This window comes from Siniperca chuatsi, linkage group LG20 (assembly GCF_020085105.1).
Source record: "Siniperca chuatsi isolate FFG_IHB_CAS linkage group LG20, ASM2008510v1, whole genome shotgun sequence".
NCBI classification, from domain to species: domain Eukaryota; kingdom Metazoa; phylum Chordata; class Actinopteri; order Centrarchiformes; family Sinipercidae; genus Siniperca; species Siniperca chuatsi.
Genome location: NC_058061.1, coordinates 10,372,134 through 10,392,764, shown reverse-complemented (window position 1 = coordinate 10,392,764; position 20,631 = coordinate 10,372,134). Strand labels below are relative to the sequence as shown.

The following is a 20,631-nucleotide window of genomic DNA, read 5'->3' as shown; positions in this document are numbered from 1 at the left end:
AACATTTAAGTATTATTAAAGCACATCACTAGATTTGTGCATGAATCAGTCTGCCATAAATCTAAAAAAATGATATTTTCTGCCCAGGTATCTACATATACTTCCAGGTTCTTCTTCTTCTTGTTTGTGAGATTGAACGGCAGACATCCTGATTTAAAAGGCAAATGTCTGATGGAGCAGCTCATAATAAATGTGCCAGGTTACTGGTTCGCCAGTTGCTCGGCAGCGTATGATTGGTTTATCACCCTCAGTTCTTGTTAATGGACCGCTTTTATCAATGAAGAGAGATGCAACCACTCAGTTCTTGTTTATAGCCAGATGAAGTGTGCATTTACTCAACTTCCTATATCATCGCTGTCAAAATATTGAGCTGTAAATTTTACTTTGCTTCCGTAAAGGCTATAGAGTCGGTTGTTCATAATTGTCGCAAGACTGAATATTGAACACATTATCTCCTCTTTGGTTGTAATATCTATTAATGTAGGAATTCAGAGTTGTTCAGTGTTTGTGTAAAAGAGACCATAATGATGATAAGAATTTAGTAGTTAACTATTGAATTGTGTCAATCATTCACTGCTTCACAGTTGATATACTTGATGAATCCAGAATATAACGAACAAACAAATTACAGTATAATCTTACATCAGAGAGAGATTGAAAACGAATAGAGGAAATTACTTAGGCCAGGCATTTTAAAGTAACAAAATTTGATATCTGCTGGATTATGAGTCCACCCACCCGGAGTCAAAGTTAAAAATTTCTTGTGTGGATGACATGTGAGGTGACACACACCAGATAACACAATGCAGAGTCCTGCAGAGGTCAGATAATGCTTCGCTGGTGAAGCCATAATACTCACAGCCACAATATCAGCGAGGACGAATACAAAAAAAGGAATTGTGAGCATCTGGGAAACTGACGGTAGTCAAGTTTTTTTTCTTCTTCTCTGTGTTAATTCGTTGGATGAAACGTTGTGGCACATGATGTGTCATATATCAAAGGCAGGGCAAAAAGTAATCTTTGCTCAAGGGCATGGATAACAGGCAGATAGACATGTGAATGAGATGGAGGGGGGGCTTGGTGAGCGACTCATCCCTTTCTGCCATCACCACAGCGAAGATAGAGGAAGATTTATGGGGCATCACGGACCACATACTAGCAGGCTGACCATCTTATATGTGAACCCATCCCTCCCTCAACCTTCCTCGATCTTGTTTTTTAAAAAAGCAACACCCTAGCAAGCAGTTGACTCACATATCAGATATTTAGAGACGTAATTGTTTTTTTGCTCCTTAGCCAGCCATGTTGAGTGGTTAGTGGTAATGGGACCCACAGTTATCCAACGTCCGTCATACTCTATGCTTTTTTTCCTCCAACCTCAAGTCCAACTTTTTGAGAGCTATGCTGCTAATACCGCCCACTGATGACTGATTGGAGCTCACTGGGTTCCAGCTCAATGATTGACACTGATAAAACCGCATGAGTAACTCTGTGTTTGGGCTGCCTGACACATACATCCGTCTCACGCTGTGTGATTGAAATAATCTTAGAACAACCATCAAATTTCTCCAGGGATTTCCAAACAAAGAGCTACAACACAAGCATATCTAATGGTCAGGATATCTGTATTTGTTTTTACACATTAGCAACCCATTGAGGTTCGATAAACACAGATGGTTTGGAGTCCATCCAGTTTCCAAAAGTATGGCACAAAGCACAATAGTCTTACGTATTATTTAATTACAGTCATCTGTAATGCTGTCACTTTAACTCCACCTTTTGTTGCGTAGCTCGGCGCCGAAATGCTACACAAAGTCTTGCATGAAAAAGCTGTGTGACAGAAATTAGGGACAGTAATATGTATACATTTTAATTGAGTGAAATCCCCGAAGTAGTGCTGTTATGGCCGGTCTGTTGGGATGTAATCTGATCGACAGTGATTATAACTGTAGGGGCAGATAATAACTAAGGTACACGGTGTCGTTTGATGAATCCGCTGCTTTCCTGGAAGAGAAGTCGTCACATCTGTCTAACAGGTCGTAGATGATTTCTGAGGATCACAGCTGGTGCCCTCCCTCGGGACACATTCATGTGTTATCATCAGTCATTACAAAAAGTCTTTATAAATTAAATGTTCAAAGTCCCTTTGGGTGTATCAACTGCGCTGTTCCCAGCAGAACTATCTTGGAGTGCTTTCGAATTAGAAATTAAGATGTGCTGTTTTTGGTGAAACTACAAGAATGAAACTTTGTTTTGAGCTATAATACCAGTCTTTATTGCTGTAAACTGCCAGGTAGGGCTATTTGGCAGACAGAACGCACAAATCAGCACATATATCCTCAGGGAGCAAGAAGAAACCATTGCAGACATTTTGCAGAGTACCCAATAATTTCAGGTAACAATTACAGTACAGGCCCAAGCCCTTCAGCACAGCTTAAACTTGTAAGTTTGCTCTTTTTATTATTGAAGACAAAAATCATGCAAAGTAGCCAAATGCTTAATATCCTATCATTTAAAAAGGAGGCTTTTTTTTAGTCTTCACACACTGTACATCAGATTCAGTCAATCATGCTGCACTTTGGATGTTCCCTGTAGCAAAGAGACACCATCTTTCACATAACTCTGCTAATTGACCTGAGTGACCGATGTGAACTGGGTGAATTATAACATCTACAGCGAGTGCTCACTTTTACATAGCAGTGTAAGGAATCTTGTGAAAGACTATGAACAAATTCAGAAATACACACCTTTTCTACACTTGATTTAGTCGGGTTGTGAGCGAGCATGTTCAATCTTTACTTGGGTTACATCTATGGCCTTGTGATATAGATTGCAGTCAGGAAACAGAAACAGGGTAAACCACAACCTCTGTGTGTATCAGGTTGCTTGCCAGGAACTATTGAACTTTTCTTTGACAGGTCATTCAGACTGTGACAGAAGCGAAAGGACAGTGAGATCAACTTAAAAGCCGGGAAACAAAGTGAGTCTGTCGACTCTACTTCACATCTGATCCACCACAGATGCACAGGTTGGCGTTCACGTACCTGTCAGGAGCTATGAGCAGGAGGAGGAAGTGGCTGTGTTGGTCGGTGATATCCTTCCTGTCAGCAGTGGCGAGGGAGAACGCCCGGCTCACACAAAGGGTAGCCTCACTCCTTCACACTGTTTATTTTTAGTCATAACATCCACTACAATTGGAAGTATGGGTCAAGGTGAGGCTAGGACACTTGTGAGGGTGCCTGAGGAACAACAAACAGATGTTCTTTGATGATAATTGCAGAGAAGGGAAAAGGAGTGTGGAGGGTTGGCTTGTAAAGCACTCACTTGTTGAGGCTGTCCCTCCTGCCTCCTGCCCCCCCTGAAGCCCTGTGGTGGTATGTTCTTTAGCCCCAGGAGTCAGAGTGGGCCTGCTGGTGCCATTACCCTTACTTGCCAGAGGTGACATCTGCTCACAGTAGCAACCACAAATTTGAATGCCAATATCCTCGCCCTGAACCGACCTGGAAAAGCAGGAAAAAAAGTTTGTGTCAGTCAGTGACAATCTTTCTAAACATGAAAGGTTAGGGAGCCACAGCCCTTAATCAAGTGTGGCTGTCAGCAGGCGCCCTTTAAAATGGAGCTGTAAAGACAGGCTGCCAGTGCTACAGCCGATGAGCGCCAGCACTGAATGATTGATTTGTGTAAATCATTTTCTTTTTTTCTCTCTCCCTCTCTTTTATGAGCATCAGTAGCGGTGGAGGATGGTGAGGATACCATCATGGGATTAAGTATAGCTTCTCCAGGCTGTCCTGGTGATTAATGAGCTGCCACAGCCTTCCCAACTGTCACTCAGAGGAGCATGGGTTCAAATCATGTCTAGACTGATGATACAAAAGATAAAAATCAGTTGTGTTCTCATGTCATTAATGTCCTGTAGTTCTGATGTTGATTTAGCCAATCGCCCTCAAGGGACTGTGGCAATCACACAGAATTATTGATTTACATTAGTTTTAGTGTTTGGGTTAGCATCCATGCAGTTTAGCATTTTGTTGTAGCACTATCTTAGATGAGTATTAATACTTTCGCATTACCTTTGACATTATTCCCCAGCTCAATATCCTCTTAATATGACACATTAAAGAGACATTTCAATGGGTTTTATGTTCTCAGCAATGTTTTTCCCTAGGTCAAATGTTCAATGTATGTTTCCCTGGGTCAATATGTTGAAATCACCCACCTACAGCTTGTAGCCTATGGATGTTAAACTCCTTGAAATCGACGGCCTCAAATTTGAGGGCAAGGCAGTTTTCTTGACTTTAGACATTGATATCGCCACAGTGGCTGAACAGATTTTTACCATTCAAACTGCATTTGAAACGTCCATCTACTGTTCTTTGTCGTTTGCAATTTGAACTGTGAAGATAGCCCTTACGTATAGCCCTTTGACATAGGACCCTGCGAACATAGGGATGAGCCCACAGTGAGACCAAAATTTTCAAAATCTACTAGCATACTGTGGCAAAAATCAGGCAGGACAAGAAAAAGTGTGGGCAAGGTAGCAAGCAAAGGCAGCTGAAGCTATTTTGGCTAGCTAGCAAACATTAGCGTCTCACAAGTTCCCAAACACTCCATTGTCTTAAACCTCAATCCATGTCTGTGCATTCACTAGCAGCCTAGTCTGCTGCTTGTATTCTGTCATCCTGAAGTAATGCTAACAAGAATAGCCTAAATACTTCCTGAACAAGAAGTCAGTCCCACTCTCTATCTCAAACTGGGTGAACTTTAACTACTCTGCAGACCAGAGTTTACTCGGATTGAATTTTGAAGCTAACTTTGTGCTTCCAGCAAAACGATTTGTTGTGTATGGACGCTAACTTACTCTTGCTTTCTAATTAGTAATTTTTATCTCAAATATTGATAGAAACGTTGGTCTCTCCTCACAGTTAGCTGTCTGTCTTGTTCTTCAGATCCTCCAGAGATTCCTTGTTTTGTTTTAGATATCATCCCTTGTAACGTCTTCTGACCTTTTGCATTGAACTAGAAAGCTGGGCAGTAGCTGTGAGGAGAGCAAGAACAAGGGAAATTGAGCCGCTCTACTTCTATCTTTCCCCAAGGAGTGTCGTGTTTCTCTTTCCACCATTTATTTGAAAGCTATCATTTCCTGGGATTCATCGCTGAAAAATGGCATTGATTCTCCGGATGATAGATGCTAAGTGTCCTTCTATCGACATGCCTATTGACAGGCCTGTGTAAATTCTGCATCTTATAACCCCTCCGGATAAATGATACACCTTGTGAACAGGGAGGATGTAGCTCAGTCGATGTCTGAGCATCTCCTACAGTGGCTGGTGTCATTTCTGAACAGCGTGATTCATTTTGTCAGAAAACACCTTATCAGTCACTGTGCTGAATAATTAAACATAAAAAGACTGACAGGAGATAACATCCCTCTGCAAAGCATGCGGGCTAAGAAATAAGAATGACTACAAAGCATTTTATTCAGCTCTGTGCTGCAGCTACTGTACGAAGGTCAAATTTTAATCTAAAGGTGTTTTTGAATCTAATATCCTTGTCTGGAAAGTTTGCTGTAGCATTAAAATGACTTATGTAAAGCCTTAAACCTACTGCATGTGCTGTGAAGCAACTCGTTTCTTTACTGGATTGTTTACAAGGGCTATTTTTCTTTTGCTCTGTAAGGTTTATTGCATCTTAATCTTAGCCTTTTGTAGCACTGCCTGCAAGGACGTTAAATAATGTCCCACTGCCAACCATTTTCTCCATCTCAATTTGTTTTATAGTAATACACAATTTAACCTTCAGAATAGCATTTGCAGGTTCATAACACTTGGAACAGGTGTAATTTTTCTAACAAACAGAGCTGCAATGTGACCCTATTTATCTCTGTTTCTTATAATGCATTGTATTAATCTGCAGGCCATTCATGACCCATTATTTCAGCAGGACAATAATTCACTCTTATTGTTCAGCCTCGCAGTAGCGAGACCAGTTGTGCTTTAGTGTTCCACCGTGCAGCTGTTGTGTGAGAACTGTGGGAGTTTACCTTTGTAGCTTTTTGCACAAGAATCCATGAACCATCATATGTTATGGAGAGTGAAATGGGCTGTTGTGGTTCAGCCACTTGAAAATGTGAATTCCCTGCCTTGATTGATCTCAGTGATTTGTGTTTGTGGCTCTTCTGATGGCTTTTTGGAAAACACTGAGAAGTTTAAAAAAAAATTCAATTTCACCACAGGCAGTCTAAGTAATCAATGCCATATTATCTTACACAGGACACATAATTGCAGTTTAAAATCCCAACAGCTTGTAGGTGTAAGTAGTCAAACAATCTGTGATCCATTAAATAAGGGATAAAACAAAATTCAGTCATAACTATCATTTCAGCAAGATAATTTCCACACTCTAATTAAAGAAACTGTGAAGACTTTAACATTGAGGCTGCAGCTAAATGCAGAGCTGTGTGGTTACTGCAAGTCGAACCTCTGTGCCAACGTTTCTTCCCCTTGTTCCGAAGATAAATTAGCAGTTTCTAAATAATGCAGTGAACCCTAATTCTCTTTGATTAGTAGTGAGTTAGATGATGGCGACCCACAGAAATTGGTCATCAGCATAAATAACGAGTGAATGAACTGATAAAATGCAAAGTCCTCGGCCATCATAAATCAAATGGAATCCACTGGCCGTGGAAGCGGGTGGAATTAGAAGTCCATGCTCCTATTAATTATGTTGCCTTGTGAAGGCGACAGCGTGATAAATCAGCGCTGAAAGGCCCTTCACTGGCTGAGCCTGAAGAGTTAGACTGCTTGCAAATTGCTTTGTGTATGCTCCTAATTGTTTCTTAAATAACCCTCCTTTTTGAGGCAGGTTGGAAAGGTAGTCTACCAAGAAGGGTCAAGGAAGTCAGAGCTGCTGCCTCTTTAAGATAACATTATAGAAAATCATCTCTCTCTCCCTCTCTCCATGTGTATGAATTATTGATAGCCACTATACAGTATGAAGCAAGTAAATAACTTAACATAAAAAATGTTAAAATTAAAAATGTGAACATACCGTACATAAACCAAACGTTAATTAGTCCAAATAACCAATAAGAGCAGTAAGTGAAAAGGAAAGTCTATCATGCGAAATGTATATTTATATTATGAATACATAAACACACATGTATAAATATACAGTACATTAGACTAACAGGTGCCTCATTACTACCCACCTGTCTTTTTGAGCTGATGCCTTTTTCTCTCTAATCCCCCACTTTCACTCCCTACTGTGGTCATTGACTAACTTGAACCAATATATTGATCTAGTTTTTTTTTTAAATTGGCTTTATTGGTCAAGAATTCAGTCTTTTGTATACATTTTTGCTTTGAATCATTGAAGTCATTAAGAATTACAACAGTATAAAATGTGGACAGAAGCTAACGTTCTTAATATGGTAAGTTATGCATTCACTTTGATCATTTCCCTCTTTGCTCATTCTTCTGTGCTTTACAAACACATACCAACACAGTTTTATAACTGCTTTTATTTGATTCTACCTCTCCAGAGTCATATCCTTTATTTGCACCCCTCTTGTGTAATATTTCCCTGCAACAGCTTTTTTGGTGGCCAAATAACATCAAATGGATTAAATTAAATTATTTCAACTTTGAGGCATGTAGTAACAATCAGACCTCTGAGGAGCATGTAATTCATGTGAACACTGAGGCAGTCATGAGCTCTTGCTCATTAAAGTACAGCCAACTATAAAACTCTGTGAATTTGACCCAGGAACTTAATTTGTGTTTGTTAGGCAGTGGGCATCGTCTAGCATGAAATGTAGAGTTTCCAGAGTATTTAGCAGGAATATGCAGTTAAGTTAAATTGTGTGTGCTGCCTGAAATGCCAGCGGTCATGCAATGTCAGTGTATGTCTTTGTGTCCGTGTCTGCTGTCAGTGTGTGTGATGAAAGGCTTCAGTGCTTTGATCTACTGACAGTTCTGCAGAGGAAGATGTGTGTGTGTGTGTGTGTGTGTGTGTGTAGTAGGGCAACTACCGAATGTTTATATTACTGTTTTTTCCGATTAACCTTTTAGCCAGGAAATAATGATGAATGCCCATTACAAGTTGGTCCCAAAGACCAAGGTGACATGTCAGTCCCAAGATGTCACAAGTTTTCTTAAGGGGGGGGACTTTGGCTAGTAAAAGTGGTCAGATCATTTTTACGTGAAAAACTGATGTGATGGGACTTTTTTAGTTTGACAATTTTTGGAGGGATTTGAAAAAATCACAAATGTTGCAGGAGATTGGTTGAATTTGTGGACTGACATACGCAGTTTGACTATTTTGTCTGAGCAACAAATAAAAAAAACAAAATTGCTTAATTTTACAATGATTTAAATAACGATTATTTTCATTATTGATTAATCTGCGATTATTTTGTCTATTAATTAATTAATCATTTGTCTTTGAAATGTCAGAAAATAGTAAAAAAAAAAAAAAAGCCCATTATAGTTTCCCACAGCTGAAAGGTGATGTAGTCAAGGTGATCAGTCCAAAACCCAAATATATTCAGTTTCCTGTCAAATATGACAGAAAAGCTGCAAATTGTCACATTTGAGAAGCTGGACCCAGCGAATGATTGACATTTTTTTGCTTGAAAAATTATTAAAACAGTTAATCGATTATCAAAATAGTTTCAGATTAATTTTGTGCCAATCAACAAATTGCAATTCTAATCTAAAAAGCTGCAAATTTTCACATTTGAGAAGCTGGAACCAGTGAATGTTTGGCATTTCCACTTGATAAATGACCGGAAAGCATAGACTGATTCCTAATATTGTCGATTAATTTTCTGTTACATGTGCGATGGTGGGTGTCCTTCTACTGACATTCAGCCCCTGCTAGATGTTTGAGTTTAAATAATGCTCCTGTGCGGTCGGAGGAATAATGGTGTGGACTTTCATGACATTGCGTCAGTGCCAAGGTGACTGACTCGAGGACTGATTGCTCCCTCAGTCTCTCTCTCTCTCTCTCTCTCTCTCTCTCTCTGTCCGTCCCCCCTTCTCACCCTGTCAATAAGCATCCTCTTGTCTGATGGAGTCACATCAGGGCACTGCAGCTGACACCATGGTGTCTTTATTTCCTGAAGCAATCCTTTTACAACACACATCAGTGGTGATTAACACACTGACAGCAGCCCGGATGTTAACCCCCTGCTGCCAGCCAGCTACTGTTACTGGCAAACACACACTACTCACCTTACATACCTAACTACACCATACTGCACATTGATTCTTTGATATATACTGTGTATATTCAAAGAAGAGAAATGAGGATTTCAGTTGCTTGCCCAGCACTGTATACTTTACATCTGATTGATGGGAGCAGATAATACTTGGTATTCCAAAATGGTCTTTTACATTAAACCAAATGGTTGCTCCCACTTGCAGCTGTCTGCACGGTTATTAAATTGGAGGTCTTCCGATTTAAATTTATGGCATCCATTATTCAAGAATTTACATGTCCAGGTGTTGCATCTGTTTGGCTTCAGGTAGGGGTCACTTTGATTTATTAATATCCCAGGTTTCATCTGCTAGACAATCACTGACATATTGTCACTTAGGGCAGTGTGTGTCTCTGTCTTTAACAGCTGTGACAACCTGCATGTTATTAGCTCCCTGGCTGATTATGCAGATGTGCAGACCGAACATGTCAGCTTCTGTAGGGCGAGATTACACACAGCACTTAATGCTTATAATAGCCAATAAACAGCAAATCATAGACTCGAGGCTGAATGAGGGTTTTTCTTATTATATCTTATCAACACCTGCTTAATTGTTGAACATCTCAGAAATCTCATGATAGAAGAGATAAGTTAAGAGTCTTCAGGAGTGAATGGACCATCTGGGTCATTCAGAGCCATATGTTCACACTTTGTTGTTGTTGTACAGGTTCATGAAAACAGTTTGTTTTTTTGTTTGCTAGAACCCATAAGCTCTGTAGTTTTACAGCTTTTGTGGTTCAAGTAGTTGGTGGGTGGAGGAGCTTGTGCTAGTGCTGGAGCGATTAGTCGATTAATGGATTAGTTGATCAGCAAAAAACTTTATCCAATTATATTTCTGATAATCAATTAATTGTTTAAGTCATGCCAGACACTGGCTGGTTCGAGCTCTGCAAATGAGAGGATTTGCTGCTTTCCTTTGTTTTACATATAAATGTAAACAGTGGACAAAACAGGAACTGTGTTGATGTCACCTTGAGCTCTGGGAACTTTGGCATTTTTCACTATTTGTGATGAACATTGTATAGCTTTAACAATGAATAGATTAATATTAAAAAAATGACTTACTAAATAAAGAGAAAATAATTACCAGTTATAGCCCTGCCTCAAACCTAACAGTAATATGGGATTGTAACCAAACCTATTGGGATCACATAATCTCTTAATAAATAAACAGACAGACATTGCAGCTGAATTTTAAATGTCACATGTTAAAAATTCCATCTTTCATGTAAATTATTATTTGCATGAAACATTCAGCAAAAAGACTCCTCTAAGTGGCAGACAATCAAGATATAAGCAGGGGACTACAACCTGGTCTGGCATCACACATCACCATCTCTCCACTCACAGTGTGTGTCAGCAGGATGGACCACTGAGGGCCATAGGTGGCCCAGTTGTTAGGACACAGCAAATGTCACAGGCAGAGGGAGAGAGCGTCCCCTCGAGTCCCCCAGATGCTGCTCCCACCTCTCATCATTAACTCTCACACTGAGATAGTAATTAGGGCTCCTTGCGGCATAAGACAGATTCTGCATCAGACCAAATTTTCTAAGCTGTCATTCTAATTATATAGGCCAGGGTAAGATGGATCAGCTTGGCCGTGTGTTAGTGTTGATGCCAGTTAATCATGGGGACTCTGCCCCAAGTCACAAGACTCTCTGCTGTGTTCATCTGAAGGTATGAAGAACAAGTTTGTGGTAGAGGTGGTGATGTTACAAAATTTTTATACCAACTCTGTGTTAGTGTTGTTTAACTGTTATTGGTTCTATCTCATGGCTGATAGACTAAAGCACAAAGTATATCCCAGTGTGACAGTACAGTGTCATGACTCACAGTAAGAGTTTAGCTGCTCATTTAAGTCTGACTTAGTCCCCGCTCCTCAAGCAACTGGCAAATTATAACCTTTTCTCACAGTGCAAGCTAGGACATCTTAATTGGATTTGACAAGGGCATATTATGCACAACAAATATGCATAATTTGGCAAAAATGGAACAGAAAATTGGAAATAAAGAACAGAACAAAGTAGATTTACATGGTTGGGTAGTCTGAATGTCTGGTATCATATTCTCTCCTGCCGCCTCCATAAAAAGGCACAGAACTGTAACAATGGGTATCAGTGGAAAGTGCTTTAAAGTTAAAGCTGATGGATGGCTTGTCAAAAAAATAATTGCACTGGTGGGAAAGTGGGTCTGCGTGCTTAGAGGGGGGAGAGCAGAATCTACAGAGAGGATGATGGGAAGTGACAGTGGTCTGTCAAGACGCAGTGGCTGCCCAGAGTAGTGTGAAGCCCCAGCTAGAAGGTGGCAGAACAGAGCAGGCTGTCAGAGCAGGAAAGTGCCTTTAATACATTGAAATGAAAAGGAATCCGCCTGTCAGACCTGTTCAGCCAGTCGAGGGAGGAAGAAGGAATATGGTGAAATAGGTGTAGACGTGGTAGAGCTGGGTGAAGCCGGTGTGCCACTGGCTTGGCTACAGGTAGAAATCATGCAGTCGAATGGGATGGAACGCCAGCCGCTGGTGGCTGCTACCAGTTACAACTGGTTCCTTTTGCTGTGACAATTCATTAATTAGTTTGACAGATTTGGCCTTATTACATGGAATATTTGACACTTGAGCAATTGGATTGTCAACTGCATCCTATTATAAATGCAATTCAAAGTGAATTCTGGCTTTGTTGTAATTCAGAGATGCCTGTTATCTTTACGAAGTCCTGCACTGACCTTGGGAGGCAAACACTACTGCTGTATGCTTAAATGTATGCAGTATTAGTGAATATACAAAAGCCTCTAGAAAAAACATATATAATACACAGCTCATTCTTCTGCTTGGTCCTTGCCCATGCGTGATATAAAAGTGTCAGGCTTTGATTGGAGGAATGATGTATAGACTGACCTAACAAAGAATCAAGTGCCCAGTAAGACAGACAGCTAATAGATAGAGAAGCAAGAGGAGCCTCATTTAGAGAGGAAGGGCTGTTTGTGCTGCCAATATGACAAAGGGAAAGTCGACAACCATTGATCCATGCTCACGGATGACAGCTTAAAAATTCAGCAATAATCATGACAAATGAGGAGAGGCACCACAGCCAGAAAATTATCAATAATCGGCGGCTGAGAAGAAATGTCAAGGTCAAAAAGAGAAGGCTACTGAAGTTCTCTGTGTGCGTGGACGCTGCCAGGTGATATATTGGTAAAGATAGGAGGAGCAGCCTCTAAAGCAAGGCAGAAGTTATTAATTAAGTTTTGGATCCCACTGGGACATGAATGTCCCTCAGTATGGATTCCTTGCTGGAGCCCACTGAATGCCAAGGGCAAAGAGACCATTATGTAACAGGCAGTTTCTGGTGGCTTTGATCCCTCACAGGGGAGCTGGTGGATGGATTTGCTGTATCAATAACTCAATCCCTTTTCAAAGGAAACCTGAAGAGGGCTGAGGCATTAGTAGCATCGTTTTTCATGTCAGGTCACTGCTGATGGGGGGCTCAAGCAGAAGGGATTTACCTTTTCATTCAATAATCCAAACATTTTTGAGTCACCTGTTCCGGTCAGGGTCGTGGTGGCAGATATCATTGTGACCAAACCGTACAATTTCCAGACCTCGGCTGAGCCATTGCCCACGCTTACCCTTACCAAAGGGGAACTCCACCGATTTTACACATCAGAGTCTGTTTATAGGTCTTTTGCGGAGTATGACTGCATATTCGAAAAAAGTTGTATAAAGCTCTTTGTGGCTCCACAGGGAGCTGTGCGAAGTCTGATAAATTGCCTCAAGCGTGGTCGGTTGGAGCTGAAGACTACATGTCTGAAAATGAAATAAATCTGGGGGTGTGAAGTTAGAAAGAAGTCAGCTTACCAGACCTCTGTAGCCTGCTCCTCATCTCTGCTTGAGGCTAGCGGCTCGAGGCTACACACCCAAATCTCTGACCGAACTGTCAGCAGGTGAGTTGCGTTGTGGATAATGTAGGCACCAGGTTTCAGTCAGTTGTTTGACAACGAGCAAGCCTCTGCCTCAGTGAATGACACATCCTCCAACCTGCATTGTAGTCATATCTGAATTTATGAAATTCCTGAAAAAACCCCACCATATTAGGTTGTTCATCTTATACACAAGGTGACCCTGCTGGCTATATTGTATAGTCATTATCTATAATGAAGTCAGTGGCTTGTTTCGTAGTTCGGGCAATTAATAGTTGCATCATTAGACTTAGCTCTCTTTTCATTTAGGCTTAGCAAGTTGCATAACACTAATTTCCTCGGTTATTTGCTGCTAAAGTCGAGTGAAAGAGGAGTAAACTGTAAAGCAGTAAAAGGAGTTGCTGACACAGCTAACAGAGCTCATTTCAGTGAGATGCTAATACCGTAATGCAGCTGCAAAGGCACTTTTTTTGAATCTTTTTAAATCAACCAAGCAGGTCACTTGTTCAGCCAAGGTTCAATGGGCCACGAGTTCAAAAAGACGAGAATAATTTACTAGCTGTGTCATGCTCCTGTGATTGAGTCGTCATTCTGGCTTTGGGACTTGATTTGTGGCCTCTGTGTGAAAAGTGGCATGGGGCTGTAGGTATGCACACTTCAGGGGAGGTGTGCTTTCTCGCATCTCTGGTCCAAACTAGCACACTGCTAATAACAACACGAGATATTAATCCTCAACTGGTGAAAATGATCCTGCAGCAAAGAGAAAAACTGTGGTGGAGGTGTGAAACAATTAAGCGTCCTCAGCAGCTCATTTGTTGAGGTGTTTTTGGCTTCTTTACCAGGTCTATAGAATGTTCACATCCATTCACACAGAGCTGTACATTCTTTAAATACTGTTAGCATCATAATGTTATATGTCGCCTCAAGAGGGATGATTATTCTGTCATATTATTGCCGCCCAGACGCTGCCCACACACTTCCTTTGCCTTTGCTGTAAGGATAAAGCACAGTTCCTGTTTTTCTGGGACCATCTGTAAGAAAAAACCAGCCCAAGGTAAAAACGATGACTGCAACTTGGCAGAAGATTAAACGGGCCCTCCGCAAAAGCCATTAATAATTCTCATATTTTGGAAACAGACCATACATACAGAATCTGTGGTATTTAATCTCCTCTCTCAGCGAATAAAAAAAAGGTCAGCTGGGAGGGAGAGACTTTTTTTCTTACCCAGCCCAGAGTGATGGGCCTAGCTTTTCCAAGGCACCCCATTTGTCTGTCAGGGCTGTGAGCAGAGCCAGTGATTTAGTTTCCATCACATGAAGCTCATGTCCGGTTGATGATACTGCCAGGCGGGATATGGGGAGAATTTGTCACCTGGAGCTTTGACAGGGAGATAATTGCTGATAGTTAGCAGAATAATAGGATATGAGCATTACTAGCCACACAGGGTTTAGGGAATATTTGTTGCTCCCACTTCAGAACACATTTTCCTCACATCATTTCAGTACTGACTTTGTTTACACAGAGATAATTTAACCTAATCAGGATGAAACAACCAACACATCAACTAAGTATTTAGAAAAACATCTACATGCAAGATTTTTTCATTACACAGCTGAAGCGTTAATTACGTTAACATTTTAAGCTGATTTAGCATGTCATGTCATTATTTATATAGGTGTCCCAACAGTTTGGGTTTTGCTTTAGTGTTTTGCTGTTTTGCTGGGAAAAAACAGTAACAACATAAGTCCTTATTTTTCCCCACCCATGCAACCCACCCCCTCCAGATCAACGGAGGTGGGGAGATAAATGAATGAATGAATGCATAAATACAGAAAACGGAGCAGGTGTAGCACAGCAGGACAACTGTTGTCATGGTTGATAGCAGAATCTTTAAAGAAAATCGCACCTAATCACAATGTTGTTCATATATGCAGTGTGAAAGTACAAATATGTGTATGTCATGCATTGACAGTGCCATACCTTCTTGTATCTGCCTGTGTGTCATTGTGAATAATCCACAGGGTCAGGCAAGAACCCTCTGGCCCATCAGTAGGTCTCACATAGCCTCAACACCTCTGCCGAGCAGCATGCGCAAACAACAACTCTGCCTGTGGCTACAAACAAGGCAAAGCACATCAGAGCACAATACAGAACCATTTCAAATTCACCAGGAGTTGCAATCCCCCCCAGTTAAGTCAGAGGTTATTTTTCTCTCATTACTTCTTGGTTGATCCTCGACTAGTGCCAGCTGTAACCTCCAAAGTGCAGCAGTCAGTGAATATGATGCACGCTGTTTTCTTTTTGGAGTTTTGGGTGTTCTGAGTTTCTTCTTGACAGAATTTCCAAAATCCTCACATTCCCAGATTGCAGCTGGTCTGAGAGTTCATCTAGGGTCTCTTAATGCTCTGTCTTAAGGATAATTTAGACATTTTAAAACCATTCAGCCCACTTAGTTTGAAAAAAAAAAGTTGAGTATTTATGTGAAGCTATTGCCCCAAGTGCATCTTGATTTCCCTTTCCAATGGTATTGGCACCACATTGGGAGGATAAGTGTTGTGTGTTTTACATTCTCTTCAAATATAAGACAATGAAGATCTTTGTTGAAACTTAATTTGACCCAAATGTTGGCAAGATGAACAAACAGTTTTCCTTGAGTGACTTACAAAAGAGACAGGTCACATTAGACAGCCGTAATAGATGGAGCGGCAAAAGGAGTGCTGCAGATAAGGGAAATGTGCCAGAAAACTCAGCTGTGGGGGTTAGGGAATAATCTCTCTATAATAGCCAGTGTTGGGTCAGAGAGCACTCCCCCCAAGCCCCCCCCACCCCTGCTGTCTTCCTGTGTGTTAACTAACGCTCACCAGAGTACTGCCTGAACTCTGGGCTGGCAGAGGGATCCAAACTCTCAGCAGCTCTGTGACCTGGCTAACCCTCTACCTACTGCCCCTCAGTGGGAGGGAGGAAACTGCTGAAGAAGTCCTCTGAGCCAGCGAGAGGCTGATTTAGGCAGATTTACCCCCCTCCCAGCAAAAATATAACTTTGAAATGAAACGCAAATTATCTCTGTTGGGAGCGCTGTGAAATATTTACTGCTGTTGTTTCAGTTGGTGTGGTTTTATGTGCCATTTGTGTATTGGATAGTTAATGGTGTGTATTTTCCGCCCGTTTGTTGTACTCTTATTTTCCCGAGGATACATGAAAGGATAAATCTTTCTACCATGCAAAATATGAAATTCTTATTGCTTTGGAAAGGCAATACTTAATGGAATGGAAATACTTTATTCTCTCCTGGGCTTGAGGGCCATGGACATAAGGCTTTCTAAAACGATGATGTGGTTGATATGTTCCAAATGGGAGGGGGTTGCAAAACATGTAGGTCCCACCCAGTAACAGGGTTTAGCCCTATGACTTGCCTCATTCTAACTAGGCCTAATGAGGGGGGGGGCTTTAAGAAGTCTCCAGCATGCAGCCAGGCATTACCGATTAGGTCAGTGGAATGGCCGTTGGGCTGAGCATGATGGATGACTGGTGGAATGAGTTTCTGCCTAGCGGTATTGTGAAATCTTTTCATTGTCACTGACGGGGACCTATGAAGGGGACTGATAAATGAGGGAAAGTGTCAGAAACGCCCTTCTTTGCCCTGCTGCGACTTTAATATCTCCCCCAGCTACACAGCAGGGAGTATTGATAAAAGCAAAAGTTTTAAAAATAACCACGGTCTGTGAGAACCAGGCGGAGCGAGGTGGGGATGATTAAGACGACCGGCTGCCGGACTAACCCAGGGTTGGTCGCTGTAAACACCAGTCGAGGCCAGTGCCCATGCTGGGAACAGGAGCCGCTTTTTATGGGGAACGGGTGTTACCTCAGTGACACGGTGCTATGATGAATGTTTTGCCTCCATCTGGTTTCAGCACATGTAATAAATATCTGGACTCATGTTTGACCTCTCTCACTTAGCAGACACATCTTTCACATCGGAAACATCCAAGAGGGAATCACGATTATGGGTGTGTGGAAGAGGGGTTACAGGACCAGTATTTCTTAAATCTTGAGGTATTAGTGCAGCAAAAAGAAGTGCACAACAAAATGCAATGTCCATCTACAGCCATAATATAATTTACTGATTAATGAATTAATCTATTAGTCTTTAAAATGTCAGAAAATAGTTAAAAATGCCCATTGCAAGTTCCAAGCCCCAGATGGTATTTTCAAATTGCTTGTTTTGTCCAACCAACTGTCCAAAATCCAAACATATTAAATTTTAAAAAGCAGCAAATCCTCATGTTTGAGAAGCTGAAACTAGAGAATGCTTATTTTTGCTTAATAAATTACTTAAAATGACTAGTCGATTATCAAAATTGTTGTTTTAATTTTCTGTCGATCAACCAATTGATTAATCAATTAATTGTTTTAGCAGTACCCTCAATAGATTAGTATTCATGAAGCAAACAGAGGGAAAAAGAAATGACATGTTTTTCCTTTATTCTTCCCCGTCCTGCAGGTTTGTGGTCTGACCTTGCAGCTTCTGTGCCCCATCCATCTTGGGCTGTTTAGCCATTTCACTGGATACATACTGCGCAGATTAACACAATTCATCACCACAATCATCCTCGATTCATCACCCTTCCCAATGAATGTTTTGACATCTAGTTAATTTTCTGCTGATGATTTATCAAATTATAATTACCATACTCTGAAGGAGTCATTCATTATGTTGATACATGATAATGATGCCAAAGTGGATTGAATTTTAAGTAAGTTCTCTGTGATTATAGCATATGCATTATTGTGAGTAATGCCTTACAATTTGGTCCCCTCCAGCAGTAGAAAGTCCGGGGACTTACTCTGTTAATGTTGTCACAATAAATGCAGAAACAGGCAGGTTGTTAATTCAGTGTTTCACCACAAATTGTTGAGCAAGGGCAGGCAGAGCATAAAAGAGTCAGATTCAGGACTTAGATTTAAGGTGCTTTGTGATTAAAGGGTGCACTAATTCAGTCAGGGATTCAGTTATGCTCCTGGGGAGCAAATACTTTGTTAATAGCTACAGGTTTAGCTGCAGTGCTCAGGTAATTTATTAGATAGATAGTTAATCTATTGATTAATCTTGTTATTATTTAATTAAAATGCTCATAAAGCTACTAGGTAGTCAGTAGAGCTGCATTAGCGATTAATCACTAATTTCTTACGATTAATCTATTGTAAATTTGAAAAATGACCGCCCAAGGCGTTTTCAAATTGTTTCTTTTGTTTGACAAACAGTCCAAAACCCAAAGGTATTGAATTTACAATGATATAAAACACAAACACATTTGAGAAACTGGAACCAGCGAATGTTTGACACAGTCACGTAATGGTAATATCTATGTTGCAAAACTTAAATGTGGGATCCAGACTTATTCTGTCACTGTACCTTCCTTCTGTCAGTTTCTTTTGCTGTCAGTAGTAGTCAGACTGGGCTTTGCACCTCTTGCTTCGCTGGCTAATTTGTGTTTGATATGCAAAAGGTATTAATCTATTGTTTTCAGAACGACTGCATGATGACATGTAGTTGTTCTGTTGGGCAATTAATTAGCACAGTGTTCACAGAGAATGCTATGAGGTCAGGAGGCCATTCCCCTTTCAGTGGTTCAGCTTGTTGTTTCAATTCAGGTAGAGATGGGGGCCATTTTCCAAGAGTCTGATCATTATGTGTTTATGCTACTGATTTGGGGGGGGGGCATGAACCATATTTATGAAATGCTTTTTCTGTACCTCTTACAAAGATGGAAGAATGGTCATCATAGAGAATAATGCTGCATTTATATCCTGTCAGAAGAATGGGGAAAACATCCCTTTGTTACAACATGAGAGTGTTGCTCATTATTGCAAGATATTTACCCCCACTGCTAGCCAAAAAATGTAGCCTGAATTTGATTTTTTTTAAATCATGTTACATGTTTGTAGCAGGTTAACAAGGTTAAACCACATATTAACAAACTATACAGGCTATGTAGCTCCTTTGCAAATATCAGCATTGATATATTTATGGTAATATTTTATTTTCATTGAACTGCCCATGATGATAACTTTGCAGCCATTTTGGCACCTGTTTGTTTACACTTCCTTTCACCAAATAGGAGACATTGTAAACTTCAGACATTTTCCATATCTCCTTCTTATAAACTAGGAGGCTCCAGTAAATGTTGGTTGTTCGTATTTACAGTCCGTATAATATAAATGGTTCATAAGTATAAGGTTGGCTATTCTCAAATACACATGCTCCTTCAAATCTGATTGGAACCAAGGGTATTTCTTTAAACTTTCTTTTGGTTCTTTGTCTTCACAGGTTCCTACTTATCAAGAGACTTATTTGGCTGTCCGCTTCCATGTTTCTCTTGTATCTCAGTAGTGCCCATTTTGTCAAGCTAAGCGCTCAAATTGAGCCATTTTGTCTCACTTTAAAATAAACCAACATCTATTATGGTGATCTTTCATTCATAGCTCCTTTACCTTTCACCTCCACCTTCCTCTGTTTCCTCTCCCCTTTCTTCCCCTACTTGCCCCCAAAAAATGCATGGTGGGTAACCTTGTGAGGGTTCGCTTCTCCATTCCAGGATTGTCAGCCCCAATCTGCAGTCATTTAGTGTGAAATGTGTGCCTTCGTCCAGGGCTCTCAAGGTCAGGGCCTTGTAATTGATGTTGCTTATTCATCTGTTTCTTGTGTCTTTTCTCCCTCCTTACACAGTGGCCTTTGTTTGGATAAATTGTTTGAAGATTTACTGTAGTTCTTAAAAGCCCTGAGAAGTGTCCCCTGCTGCCCGGGCTCAATGTCCCTGCCTCACTGGAGGCCCAGAGCTGATGACACACCGCTGGTCTTGAACAAAAGCATGTTTTTCTAAGACAAGATGGAGGGAGCATCTCCCTGCATAACAATTGAGGCCAGACTTGAATGAGTCTTACAGTCATTGTTGTGTTCTCTAAATCAAGCTTCAAATAGTTCGCCAAAGAAAAAAAAGAAAAAACTATTGAATTTTGTATGCTGAATATAAAGAGTATTTTTTTCTCTTTCTTTCTGAGCCCAAGTAATGAAAAAGTGATATAACATAAGGATAAATTGAGGGGTTTGTTCAGAAATACAACAAGTGCCACATCCAGTCCAAAATTATATGCATATCAAAATTTCCTTCTCCTAAATCTTCTAAGTTTCCTTTTCTTTGGCAGGAAATCCTGGCAGCTGTACAAATCTAAATCAGAATTGCCAAGTACAAAGACCATCTCTAAACTGAAGAAAAAAATAACTTTGAACATGGGCTGAAGTGAATCTCCTACAAGCACATGAAGTAGCTGTATCGCCACTTCTCGAGCCTCCACAGCGTTGTGCGCCCTTGATGGCTGTCACCCAAGGTGCAGAAAAACAATGGGCTCATTTGAAAACAAAGAAATGATTATGGGGGGACGTTTAATCCCAGCTTGA

At 40.7% G+C, this 20,631-nt stretch overlaps 1 long non-coding RNA gene across 2 annotated transcripts in view; it reads left to right on the top strand.

The window, feature by feature from the left end:
* The window catches only part of LOC122867465, a 103,336-nt gene extending 83,839 nt beyond the window's left edge, over nt 1–19,497 (top strand). For both annotated transcript variants that reach the window (XR_006375920.1, XR_006375919.1), the window contains exon 5: nt 17,677–19,497. This is a non-coding gene — a long non-coding RNA (uncharacterized LOC122867465). The remainder of the gene's footprint in view (nt 1–17,676) is intronic.
* Nucleotides 19,498–20,631: the final 1,134 nt, after the last annotated feature.